Here is a 14,510-nt window from a genome sequence, read left to right as displayed (position 1 = left end):
CGCTGCTTAAACCGGCGATACCAAGCCCCTACCCTGGAAGAGAAGAGTTACCACCTCCTCCAGTTTCGGTAGAAGGGGAGACTGAATTCGAGGTTGAGACCATCCTAGATTGTCGACAGAAAGGCAATCGCACTCAATATCTAATCAAATGGAAAGGATACCCGCCGGAAGACAATTCTTGGGAACCATTAGGCAACATACATGCTCCTAAACTCCTGAGAGAGTTTCACAACAAGTTTCCGGGAAAGTGTGGTCGTAGGGCATCCAGAGGCTGCCCCTCGGGGGGGGGCACTGTCAGGAAAGGAATTGCCATTCAGCAACAATAGAACGCTGGAGGCAGATCAGGTGTGTCACCACGCCCATCTCCCCAGCCCTGGCCCTATATAAAGCACTCTCTGGCTGTGCTTCAGTGCTGGTTTATCATCAGCTCTAGTACCTGTGTCCTGTTTGTTTATCTGCGTTCCTGCTTTTGACCCGGCTTGCTCCTTGACCCATCTGCACTTCTCCTTGTTTGACCTCGGCTTGCCTGACGACTCTTTGCCTGAACCATACCTCTGCTGGATATTCTGTGTACCTACATCGGCCTGGATTCCACGGATTCTCTCCTTGTCTTACCCCTCTGTACCTCCATTTCCTCGGACTGATTCACTGTGTATGACCCTCGGCCTGGCATTAACCTTGTCTCTTTTCTCTGAGCATCTATAGATCTCCTGGAAGCGGTCCTAATCACCATCCATCCATCCATCCATCCGGGATCCATCCGCATCCAGTGCTCCTTGGGACGTGTCATCTCCTGTTTCACCACCAGGGGTGATCCGCACCGAGCTGCAAGGGAAGCCCTCTCAGCACTTCGGCCTCCACCAAGGTAACTGACAAATGGTCAAACATTCCCATAGACACACTCCTAAACCTTGTGGACAGCCTTCCCAGAAGAGAAAAAAAATACTTGCAATTGTGAAAGGAGTTTTTAAAAGGAACAAATGTAATTTGTGGAGTTAAAGTGACTGTAAACTTCTGACTTGAAATATGAACAAAGCATATCCCCCTATAGTGTGTACATGTCTTAGTGCACTAAGTATCATTTCTGTCTGCTGCCTCGTTCCTCTGCTATCTGCATGAGTCACATCTGACAAGTTCTCCTGATACAAAGAGAAAAAATGGTGGCAAGGGAAGGAGCACCACTGCCCAGCCTATGATTGACAGCATTTGCAGTGTTTGTGTGTGCTGTGTGAAGTGGGGTGGGGGGGGGTGTCCAATTCCTCCAATCAGCTTCCACTGAATTTTGCAGAGTGTAACTTCAGCTCCCCACCCCCTGTTTTCTGAAAGCCCAGAAAAGCTGTATGAATTCTGCACTTTATTGGGTGTGGCGAAGAGAATACTGCAGATAAACAGCTACAACTTATGTAGGAGTCTTTGTTTAATCTCTGTCTATCACCTAAGGCCAGTCACTTCACTGGTTATATGTAAGCATTTACAACCATTTTAATTTCTGCTTTAGGCAATACAGTCTGGTTCATGACCAACCTCAGCCTGTGATTGGGTAGTGAATAAGCAGCTTGCTAATAAGGTCAACCCTGTGCTCCTTCTTTCAGCAGGCATGTTCATTGGCTCAAAGTGCTACCTCTTCTCTTTCCAGTTTAAGTTCGGCTGTTCAAGCACTTGTGTCAGTTCTGTGTAAAATACATTTAATTATTTTATTGTGTTTTTACGTCTGTCTGGAGTTTAGTGGTTTCACAGACTCATTTGTTTAACAATCTAGAGCTATAGTTAATCATAGTAAAGCAAATGTCTTTCTCAGTGACACGTCAGTCGAAACATCCTAATAAGTCTTTCTTCTGGAAAAAAAAAAAAAAAATCAAACCTTTTTTCCTGTTTGGAAATCCTGGGTTATTGAATAGACCTCGGTGACCGTTTGCAACTTGGGGCACATGGATTCAATTAGAATAGAGATTATTCCAGGAATCCTAATATTTATTGCCATTCCATATGCTTCTTCCTTATGGAGTTTGTTTCTACAATACAGTTTCAAACGCAATGCAAGTTATCATGTAAAATGGTGAATGTTGCATTTTTTTTCTTTTACAGAGGATTGGTCTGGGGTCTGGTAACAGGCTATAGTACAGTCCTCAATGAACAAATTGCTCTTTCCGCACTTGAATATTATCTTTGTCTTGCATTGATAAAGGATATGACTGAAAGTCCTTTATTTCAACGTTGACTTGAAGGCAATAGTGTTTGGCATAAGGAGTGTTTATAGAAGACTAATGTATAAGACAACCTTTGTTCTCCTGTCTGACCAGCTGCTCCAGGTAGAAGGAACCTAACACTTGAAGACAAGCCTTTAATCAGCAGCATCGACTCCTGTTGACATCGCCCCCTGCTATGGTTTCTATGGAATATTCTCAGAAACACACAATTCTATTATTCAAAATGGAAATACATTTTACACCTCAGAAATCAATCTAATGCTTTCAAATGCTAATTTACTATATTAAAGAAAAACAATATCAAGGCAGGGTCATGACTTGAAGTATAATGGGCTGATTGTCAAAAGCCTAACAGTTACCATGATCCTTCCTATATACAGTTTATGCAGAACATTGCATTCATTTTTATTGTGTTTGGATATATTTACAGCATATAGGCATGAAGGATATTTGTTTCAGATCATGCAGGAAAAATGTCATTTTGTGTAGTCACTAAGCCTGCTGAATAAGTAGGTCTGCTTATCACTCCTGAACACAAGTAATCATCCTATAATATGCATCTGTATACAGGTAATTTGTTCAATGTTTTTATGCATTTATATTTCAGCATGAACAATTAATAAATCCAGAAATGCTGTATTTATTATGGCAACTGTGGGCTTTAAGTGAAATGCCACTTGAAACCTTTTTCTAAACAAATTAGCATGGATTAGAAGCTCTCCAATATTTTTATTTATAGAACGTCTGAAATTCCAAAAATGGATCAGACTTTTGAGGTACTGCTCATACTCCCAAGATTAGTAAAATATTGCATTTTTTTATTACATAAATAAATATAATAGCACGTCAGTACTCGTGTACAGTATATTGTAAAAATATATAATCAGAACCCAGATCCTGCAGTCCATCTCTTTACATTGCCAACTTAATTGCTTCTAGTCTATTATGGAAGTCCTTTCTTGTCTTTATGCCTAGATAGAAACAAAGAAACATAGAAACGTGATGGCAGAAAAAGACTGAGTAGTCCATCGAGTCTGCCCATTATTATTATTTTTTTCTGTTTTGTTTTCACTAACTTTATAGAGTATAGATCTATGTTTGTCCCAAGCATGTTTGAAGCCATTTACTGTTGATTGTCTAACCCACCTCTTTTGGTAGTTTATTCCAAGCATCAACTAACCTTTCAGTAAAATAATACTTTCTAAGATTAATTTTGAACTTTCTAACTTTCCTCCAGTTAGTTTGAGGTCATGTGCCCATGTTTGTTGTGCGTATATACGTATATATATATATATATATACATACACAGTATATATATATATATATATATATATATATATATATATATATATATATATATATATATATATAGGTATAATTCAACATGTTTTGCTGAAGGAGGCAAAAAATGCTTCCCTTAGGAGTACTTTAGAGGTTTATCTACAATAATCTCGATTATATGTTATTATTATTACATAGGATATATATAGCGCTAACAGTTTGTGCAGCGCTTTACAACATGAGGGCAGACAATACAATTCAATTCAAGAGAAGTCACAGAGCCCTGCTCATTAGAGCTTACATTATAGTCTAGAAGGGAGGGTCAAGTGATATGTTATAAACCATTGCAAAGCAGAACCAAACTATATTAATATATACATACAAAAAAGGTTCATGCACACTTATTCCAGGGCTGTGTTAAGGTGCAACCACGTAACCCCCCATAGGTGAGTGTAAGGGCAACAAGACCACCCTTACCTGTTGCCGACCACCCGCCGCAGTTTTACTGTAGTGTAGTGCAGTGTAACTGTACGTTGGTCACGCACGGGGGTAGGGGGCGAACGCACATGCTCCCGCTGTCCCTGCAATGTTCTGAATTGGTTCAGGTCCAGGCCAATGATCTTTGGCCTGGACCTAGTGATCGGCTCTGACCAATGGCAGAATGTCCTGTGCCTGTGTCTGTGCAATGTAAACACAGGCACAGGAGATGATGCAATCTCCTCTCCTGGAGCCCTTTTCGGTTTTAGCCTGAGAAGAGAGAGCATCAACAGTGAGTACACAAGCACTACACTGACACCAGTACGCATAGACACATATATAACCCCCAGATCACCCCCAGTTATCCCTTTCACTCCCTGTCACACTATATACAGTATACAGATAATTTACTGATCACTTTATTAGTGTCACTTGTGACGCCAGTTAGTGTGAGCGGCAGTTAGTGGTAGCTTAGCGGCAATCCCAGATAGGTTTAGGGTACCCGCCATATAACCCCTAATAAAGATGTAACCCCCCCCCCCCCTGATCACCCCTGGTTAACCGCTTCACTGCCATGTCAAATTTTCACTGTCCTAGTGTACAGATCTTTTTTCTGATCACTGTATTTGTGTTACAGGTGACATCAGTTAGCGTTAACGTTAGTTAGCGTCAATCCAGGACAGCGTCAGATTGTCCGCCACATATTTAGTAATACATTTTAACCCTTTCATTGCCAGTGACACACACGCGCACACACACTAAGCACCTCCACTACTAGTATAGTCTCTGAACAGATCAATATGTTTGTTCAGATCAGAACTATACTAGAGTCCGCAGTTGTATAGTATAGTGTTCCCAAAATGCAGCGTTAGCAAGATCAGCCCCGACACCTGCCAGCACCTGCATTTAGCCCCTCCGCCCAGCTCCCAAGTGAGCAGATTACTGTCACTTCAAATACACAGCACACTAAACCAGCGCGTTAGCAGGGTCAGGCCTGATCTCTGCTAGCACTGGCAGTTACATTTTTTGGTAGCAGTTCAGTTCTTGACAACCAGGTACTTTTTTTTACCTGTGAGTTACACTAGGTACCTATAAATTTATTGGCCAAAATGTCCAAACAGAGGTACACTAGTGAAGAGGCCTACAGGATGCTGAACATGACAGATGAGAGCGATGGGGAAGCTTCACTGTCAGAATCAGGCTCAGTATTCAAACCTATAGAGAGCAGTGGCACCCTGACAGATAGCTCTGATGACGGAGTAGTGGGCCCTGCTAAGGAACGGCATACGCAATCCCTTTCTTCTGTTGCTGAGGTGCAACAATCACAGGGTTCTTGCATGCAGCAGAGTTTCGGTAATAGTGCTGCTTAACCTTCTGGTGAACTGGCAAGCACTAGCGGCCTAGTACATCCTGGTCATTGTCAAATCAGCAATGCAGTAACACTTGGTAACGTGGCAAGTCCCATAAGTGAAGTTCAAACTGGTGCAGTGGCTAGCACAAATAGTGTCGCGCAGCCGCCAAGAATTTGAAGACACGCCCGTAGAGCCCATAGTCTCCTTCCTGATGGGCTTACAAATCCTGATTGGGAACCAACCACTTCTGCAGCGCCCGTACTTCCCCTATTCACTGGCCAACCTGGAATTCAGGTGGAAACAGCCGATTTTACTCCCCTTGGTTTTTTAGGAGCTGTTTTTCACGGAAGATCTGTATGGATCTATTGTGCACCAAAGCAATTTTATATGCTGATCGATTTATCCCTGCAAATCCAAATTTGACCCTTGCTAGAGAACTTTCATGGAAACATATCACTGTTTCCGAATTTAAAACCTTTCTGGGTCTATCCCTCATCATGGTCATTACTAAAAAGAGTGAGTTGTGGTCATATTGGTCCACTGACCCAATTCATCATATGCCCATATTCTCTGCTGCCATGGTAAGGACTCGATGTGAGCAAATCTTGCAGTTCATGTATTTCAAAGACAATGAACTCATCCTTGGAGCGACCATGGATATGACTGGCTCCACAAAATTATGCCCCTCGTAAATCACTTCAACCAAAAGTTTGCAACCTATTATACGCTCCAACAAGCTGTCTGCATTGATGAGTCCCTGATTACATTTTCTGGCCACCTTCTTTTTAAACAGTTTCTCCCCAGCAAACGTGACAGATATGGGATCAAGATGTATAACCTCTGTTACAGGGAAACAGGCTATACATGTAGTTTTCAGATTTAGGAGGGAAAAGATAGCATTAGCAATGTGGAGCCCACCAACTGCCCAGACTACATAGGGAGCAGTGGCAAGATTGTTTGGGACTTAAAAATGGAAGAAACCTATGCGCTTGACCATATACCAGATGTTATAGATAAAATTGAGTGGTAGATATAGAGTATAAATAGGGAATAAAAAGAATTAGCAGCCAATTCTGTATAGTGTCACCACATACATAAAATAGGTAAAAATCAATAAAATCAGCGCTCAATTAATCCTCAATAAAACTTAGTAAGAGAACACACTTAAAATATACACATCAATAATAAATATGTGACATCAAATTAATAATAGTGAGTGATGTGATAAAGTGCATAAGTGCCAAAAGTGCATAAAAATGCATAAACATGTGTAAACAGACTCCAATAGATAGCAGCAAAAATATACCAATGATAACAGACAAGTGTCACTGTAAAAAAAAAAAGTGACAGTGAATTAAAGTGCCAAGTGATGGTAAACTGATCAAAGCCACCAACAAGGTATGATCAGAGGTGAAGAAATAATAAAAAATACACAGTAATAGAAACCAATAGATAACTGTAATAAATGAACTGTGACTGTATAAATATCAGAAAATGTAAATAGCGCAAAAGAAGCAAATAAATAAACCAAAATGCTCAAAAAGTGAGGGTAAGAGCACATAAAAATAGATACGTATGAGCAAATGTTCATAAACGATTCATACGTTCATAAATAAATGGAAATTCCATAAAAGGTGCTGATGTGCAAAAAATTGCCGAAAGTGTGGGAAACTGTGAACAATCACAAGGTGCAGGAAAATGCTTCTCATGTGGTGGTGAGCATATATCCTTAAATTAGTGAAATGGCCGCTCACCTCCAAAACACTCTTTAAGAGTGTTTGTACCAATAGGTAGCAGGTCTCCAATAGGGTGGCGAACGGTCCTGTGGTGGTCCCTTTAAGGCAGGCTGCAATGGTCCTTATGGGTAACCAGCATCAGACATCAGGGGAGAAGGTATCCTAAGTGGGTTTTTAGGCTCAAACACCAAATAAAGGGGAGGACTTCATAGTGTAGTAAGTTTAAAATCAAGCAATTTATTAATATAAAGTATACGGTGATCAACTCACATTTTTCTTCATAGTAAAACAGCATGTAATGAAATCAGTAGCGTGGCAAGCGGTATGGCGCTTCAATACAGAGACTTCCGGTCTCGGCCGCGGACCAGAAATTACGTCAGATGGATTCTCCCGACGCGTTGCGTCACAGCGCAGCGTGACTTTATCAAGGGATGAGAAGCAGACTGACGTTCACGTACTTATAGTCACCATAGCGACCGCTCAAAACACCGTTCAGTACACCTCAAAGCCACCAGATGGAGCTATATGGCATTGTCGTTCTAATACAAGTAGACAAATAGTGAATCTGGATGAAATAACACACAGATTAGCCGCAATGCCACAAGATGGAGCCAAACGGCATCCTGATTCCAATAAGGCTATAGTTTACCCAAATGGAATCTTATAACATAATAAATCATACATAAACATTAAAAACAGAAACCTGGCATGATTTATCATGGTAATAAAGGCCCTCATAAGTGCTATAGGCTAAAAAGGATAATGAGCAGTAGTATATTAACACCCAAAATGTCAATAAAACCATATAAATAACGCCAATCACGGAAAAACGTAATGGTAAAATATCAATCATATGGGTATTAAAACTATGGAAATTGTATATCATAAAAAAACTAATATTATGATAAAAGAGAGAAAAATAAAAACACATGTATAATACTACAAATAAAATGAATCAATAGTGTAGATGCCATGGATGATGAATAAAATGGGATAAATACAGCTGAGGAAGAGGAGATTAAAATACAGAGAAGGAGATTAAAAATCAGAGATAAAACAGTTGAGATCAAACTCAATGTTTAAGCCAGATGGTGTTAAAGATTGGGTTTCAAAAATCCATCTTGATTCGGATTTGCTTAGGGTATTGATTTTATTACTGCCCCTCCAATGAGGTTTGTATTTCTCAATACCCCAAAAGTGGAGAGAGGAGGGTTTTTTTTGGTGATGATCCAGAAAGTGTTTCGAAACACTTTCTGGATCATCACCAAAAAAACCCCTCCTCTCTCCGTCAGCGAGGTGGGGGGTATAAAGAGGTCCACTTATATCCGGCTTGTCTGCTGGATCACTATGAACTTACATCTCATCACTCAGGTACTTATATGAATGGGTCTTGTTTGAAAGAGAGAGGGGGGTTTTTTGTACCGATGTGACATTCGATCTGGGAGTAGGTTACTTCCTACAGTATATTACCTGTTGCCTTTTTATTTCATATAGACTTGTAGTGGCCTAAGGATCAGTAATGCCTGGATGCTTGTTTGTAGAACATTTAGAGGTTACTAGAATGACCACATTTATATGAGCAGTGCTTTTGCTTTTGCCATCTAGTGGATGTTGCTGGCTTTTTCAGTCTCTGTTATTTTGGCATATGCAAGTAAATTAGAGAAGCTAAATCATGATAGTCTGTAAGTCAAATTGTTATAAATGCCCTAGGGCCTTATTTGATATGAAGCTGTTGTCAATACAGGTTTAACCTTTAGTTTGCTGGCCTCTTACCCCCTCTGCGGGAGACCTGGTATGCAGACTTTTCTCCCCAATTCAGCTGGTATGCGCGATCCCGGGTGACATACTCACTTTCACTACCAAACTGATCTTAGTGCTCTGTACTTTTACAGGTATGGAGCTATTATTTAGGAATCTCTACATGATTAATTAAGTTCAGCCTTTTGCTTTGGGTATCTGTAATTAATATATACTGTATTTATGCAAATGATGATTTTCATTGTATTTTTGTTTGTCCATTAGTAAAACTCTTCACGCATTTCCCTGAAGAAGCCAATATGGCGGAAATGGTTGGAAACAAAAGCGCAGTGAATGATATATGTGTACACTGAACATTTGGTTGTATAGAAAGTTTTTGATCAATAAATGTTTATCATTTATACGAAACAAAAAATGTTTGTAATTTTGTGTCTGAGCACCTTAAAAGTCCTGCAACCCCCATACCTTTTTGAACTATTGGCTATTTGGGATGCTGGTGCTCATTTTTCTTTTACTTGGTCCTATCCACAAAAACCTATAAAGGCTTTTAAAAATGTATGTAGTTTGTCGCCACTGTACGGGTATGCACAATTTTAAAGCATGTCATGTTTGGTATCTTTGTATTCAGCATAAGATCATCCTTTGTATTCTACCAAACAATTGGGCAATATATAGTGTATTTGTGCATTCAATTTTAAAAAAGTTTTTTTTTCCCCAAAAAAATTGTGTTTGAGAAAATCTCTGCGCAAATACCGTGTGACAAAAAAATTTGCAATACCCACCATTTTGTTCTGTAGGGTCTTTTGGGGGTTCAAAGTAATTTTCTAGTAAAAAAATAATATTTTTTTCATGTAAACAAAAAGTGTCAGAAAAGGCTTGCTCTTCAAGTGGGTGATGTGTGGCTGCTTAAGCTTCTAATATTGAGCATAAAATGCCAGGAAAGTTCAAACACCCCCAAAATGACCCATTTTTAGAAAGTAGAAAACCCCAAGCTATTTGCTGAGAGGCATGCTGAGTCCATAGAATATTTTATATTTTGGCACAAGTTTCGGGAAAATGCCAATATTTTTATTTGTTTTCTTATACACAAAGTTGTCACTAAATTATTTATTGCTCACACATGCCATGGGTATATGTGGAATTACACCCCAAAATATATTCTGCTGCTTCTCCTGAGTACAGGGATACCACATGTGTGAGACTTTTGGGAGCCTAGCTGTGTACAGGACCCCAAAAACGAATCACCGCCTTCAGGCTTTCTTAGGGCATACATTGCTCATTTTACTTCCTCACTACCTATCACAGTTTCAGAGGCCCTGAAATGCCAATATAGCACAAACCCCCACCCCCCCCCCCCTCAAATGACCCCATTTTGGAAAGTTGACAATCCAAGCTATTTGCCGAGAGGCATGTTGAGTTCATGGAATATTTTATAATTTGCCACAAGTTTCAGGAAAATTACACAAACTTGTTCGTTAAATTTATATATTGCTCAAACATGCCATTGCTTTATGTGAAATTGCACCCCAAAATACGTTCTGCTGCTTTTCCTGAGTATGGAGATATCACATGTGTGAGACTTTTTGGCAGTCTAGCCGTGTACAGGACCCCGAAAACCAACCACTGCCTTCAGGCTTTCTAAGGGCGTAAATTGTTGATTTCACTACTCACTACTTATCACAGTTTCAGAGGCCATCAAGATAGCACAAACCCCCCTAAAAGGACCTAGTTTCGGAAAGTAGACACCCCAAGGTATTTGCTAGGAGGCATGGTGGGTATTTTGCAGCTCTCATTTGTTTTGGAAAATGAAGAAGGAAAAGGAAATTTTTTTTTTTTTTTCAATTTTCAAAACTTTGACAAAAAGCGACATCTTCAAAATACTCAACATGCCTCTTAACAAATATCTTGGGGTGTCTACTTTCTGAATAGGGGTCATTTTGGGGGGTTTTGTGCTGTCTTGGCATTTTATGGCCTCTGAAATTTTGATAGGTAGTGAGGAGTGAAATCAACAATTTACGCCCTTAGAAAGCCTGAAGGCGGTTATTATTTTTTGGGGTCCTGTACGCAGTTAGACTGCCAAATAGTCTCACGAACGTGGTATCTCCGTACTCAGGAGAAACAGCAGAATGTATTTTGGGGTGTCATTTCACATATAGCCATGGCATGTTTGATCAATATATCATTTAAATGACATGTTTGTTTAAAAAAAAAAAAAAAAAAGTTGTAATTTCCCAAAACTTGTGACAAAATATAAAATATTCCATGGACCCAACATGCCTTTCAGCAAATACCTTAGGATGACTACTTTCCAAAAAGGGGTCAGTTTGGGGGGGGGGGGGGGGTTGTGCTATCTTGGCATTTCATGGCCTCCAAAACTGATAGGTAGTGAGGAGTGAAATCAACAATTTACGTACTGAAGGCAGTAATAGGTTTTGGGGGTCCTGTACGCAGCTAGACTGCCAAAAAGTCTCACACAGGGGGTATCCTCGTATTAAGGAGAAGCAGCAGGAAGTATTTTGGGGTGTAATTCCACTTATACCTATGGCATGAGCAATATATAATTTCAATGACAACTGACAAATGACATATTCAGTGGGCTCAACATGCCTCTCAGGAAATTCCTTGGGTTGTCTACTTTCCAAAAAAGGGTAATTTGGGGGGGATGTACTGCCCTACCATTTTAGCACTTCAAGGAATGAGTTAGGCAGTCAGAAAGTAAAGCTGCGTAAATTCCAGTGTATACACCATAGTTTGTATACTACAACTTTTGCGCAAACCAATAAATATACGCTTATTGGGATTTTTTTTTCAAACACATGTAGCTAAATATATTTTTGTGTAAATGTATGACAACAATTGAGTTAACCATCTCATCCTCATCCTCAATCTCATCTCATCCACATAGAAGCTGCCATTACTCCACTCTATGAGTTTTTTTTTTCCTGTCATATTGACCCTTTTTCACTTCAATCACAGACCTAGAACAAGAACAAGAATGATAATGGCAATAAGGACTTATTAATGATCTGCATATTTGTTCAGGGGAAATGACTCAAATGTATCAAAGCTACTGGGTCAACATAACAGAAAGCTATTTGTGGGAAAAAAAGGACATCAACTTTTTTAGGGTACAGCGTCGCAGGACCGCGCAATTGTCCATTAAAATAATGCAGTCCTGAATTGCAAAATATGGCCTGGTCATTAAGGGGGAAAATCTTCCAGTCCAGAAGTGGTTAAAGCTTGGAGCAGTTTTCAGTACAGTACATGAACTTTCACTGCATGAGAACTGTTAAATGAGTTTGCATTGATTTCAGCATGTATGGAGCACTTTGCACATGCTGAAACCAATGCAAACTCATTTAACAGTTCTCATGCAGTGAAAGTTCATGTACTGTACTGCAAACTGCTCCATATTTGTTGAACATATATTTGCTGCAAAAATAAAATGGAATTATTAATTGTAATTGCTAAATTGCCAATATAGCAGTGATGGTACCATGGTAACCTAAAATCGTTCCTACCTGCTGTCGGATCGTCCTGGCCTGGCTGGGGGTTCCCTTGTCCTCCTCTCTCTCTCCTCCTCCTCTTCGACATAGAGCCCGCCCCGCTGTGGGGAGAAGCTAGTATCTCACAGGCCGCGCTGAGGAGGGTAGGCGGAGCATTAGGCTCCGCCCCCACCCACTGATTGAAGAGCAGCCGGTTTGGCCACTCACTGCGGCTCTATGGGGGCGCCAGTTCCGCCCTCCCTCGCAAGTACGCCCCTTTATTGAAAGCCAGACTGTGTGTGAGGAGTGTAGGAGGCGGCGGGAGGCAGGCAAGGACCAGGTTAATGATGGGAGCAGACAAGGAGGTGGGACTCGCATACAAGATGACTGGAGCACTGCAGACATATCACGGATCTGGTTTTTTCATGGGGGGGGGGGCGGCAAAATGCCACCCTAGGCCTACTCAGCCTAGGCCAAAATACAGCAGTGACCTTGGGCCCAATTTGGATGTTTTCACTTTTGTTGCCAGCAGTTTTATTTTTTTTGGGGGGGGGGGGGCAGCAAATTTACACTGTTATACAAGCTGTACACTTACTACTTTACATTGTAGCAAAGTGTCATTTCTTCAGTGTTGTCACATTAAAAGATATAAAATATTTACAAAAATGTGGGGGGTGTACTCCCGTTTGTGAGATACTGTATGTGTGTGTATATACATATATATATATATATATATATATATATATATATATATATATATATATATATATATAGATATATATATATCTATATATATATATATATATATATATATATATATATTCCGTTAACATTTCATTTTTCTTGTTCTACCACATGTTGTCCCACCAAGCTGCAGCTTATTTAGTTCTCATCCATTTGTTGGGAGAAACACTAGTTGTGAACAATATATTTGATTCGTGACTACAATACAGCAGTTTTTAGGACCCCTATAGTTTTTCCAATATTTTTTGGTACCTCTCATAAACCTTATCTCCTGCATATTGTTACCTATTTCCCGATTTAGTCCATTAGGCATATGCTTGGAAATAGTTTTATTTTCACAATTTCTAAACCATATGCTAATTCTTTTTGCAAACTTACTTTCATAGTATACAACAGTCTTAGGTTTTATTGAACATTTGTGGGTTCTGGAAAGAAAAGAACCTTTTTAAAAAATGTGCATATTGGCAGTTTTGTCCTGATATCTGATCTTCTACTGTTGACAAGTACGCACCCCCACATGCATGGTGGAAGCATTATCAGTAATGCAAGATTGTACAGCTTACTATAGTTTCTAAACCATTGTTTTCAGCTTTACCTCGTTTCTCCTCAAAGAAATACTATCCTCTAAAGACAACCTACTTAGATCTGTATGTTGACTTGTACAAACAGGTTAGTATCAACTTTTAGCTACTGTTTGGCAACTGATGATGCAGCACACACCAGTTTATTTGGGGTCATAAAGACCTAAGAGTAGTATTTCTGTTGTAAATGTAATGGTGATGGTTAATAAAGCAATGAACAATGATGGCTTAAGCTCACTATCCTGTTTGGATAAATATAAAATGATTCCATGCAAAGAGAAGCAAGCCAAATCAGGACTTGTGTGGTTTGGGAGATGTGCACACCCATTACCTCCTGTAGTCTCATCAAGACAATCCAGAGCTCACAGCTTGAATTTTGTATGTAAATTAAGGCAGATGGAGGTTGTTTATTCCACGGGTCCAGCTGCATTGACATTCCTCATCTGCAGTAGCTCTCAAGGATCAGCTGGGTGTCTCTTGTTTGCTAAAAAAAAGTTAGATTTGATGCCCAAATAAAGAATCTTCATAGATTGATGGTCTGCATTAACTTTTCATGTCCAAAGCATCAAAGTTTTAAAATCCTAAATACAATACCTCAATCTACATAATTTATTCAGTCTTTGAAGAAAACTGGTCATGAGAGAAATACATGAGCTGCTAGTTGTCTGGCTGTCATGCTAATCCACTGGTTTCAATTATCATAGTCATTGACCCATTTGACAAGTATGCATCCAGGAAAGTAAGAACGCTGATCAATTTATGTCTTCGGAGTAAGTGATTTAGAAGACATTGGAGCTAGCTAGCAAAATGCCGTTTTGATAAGGATGTCACAGTGATGTAAGGTTATGTATCTTTCTAAAGATTGTTTTCTTTTAGGAAAAGCTACATC

This window comes from Pelophylax lessonae, assembly GCF_965119305.1.
Source record: "Pelophylax lessonae genome assembly, chromosome: 3".
NCBI classification, from domain to species: domain Eukaryota; kingdom Metazoa; phylum Chordata; class Amphibia; order Anura; family Ranidae; genus Pelophylax; species Pelophylax lessonae.
Note: the sequence above shows the minus strand (reverse complement) of the source record.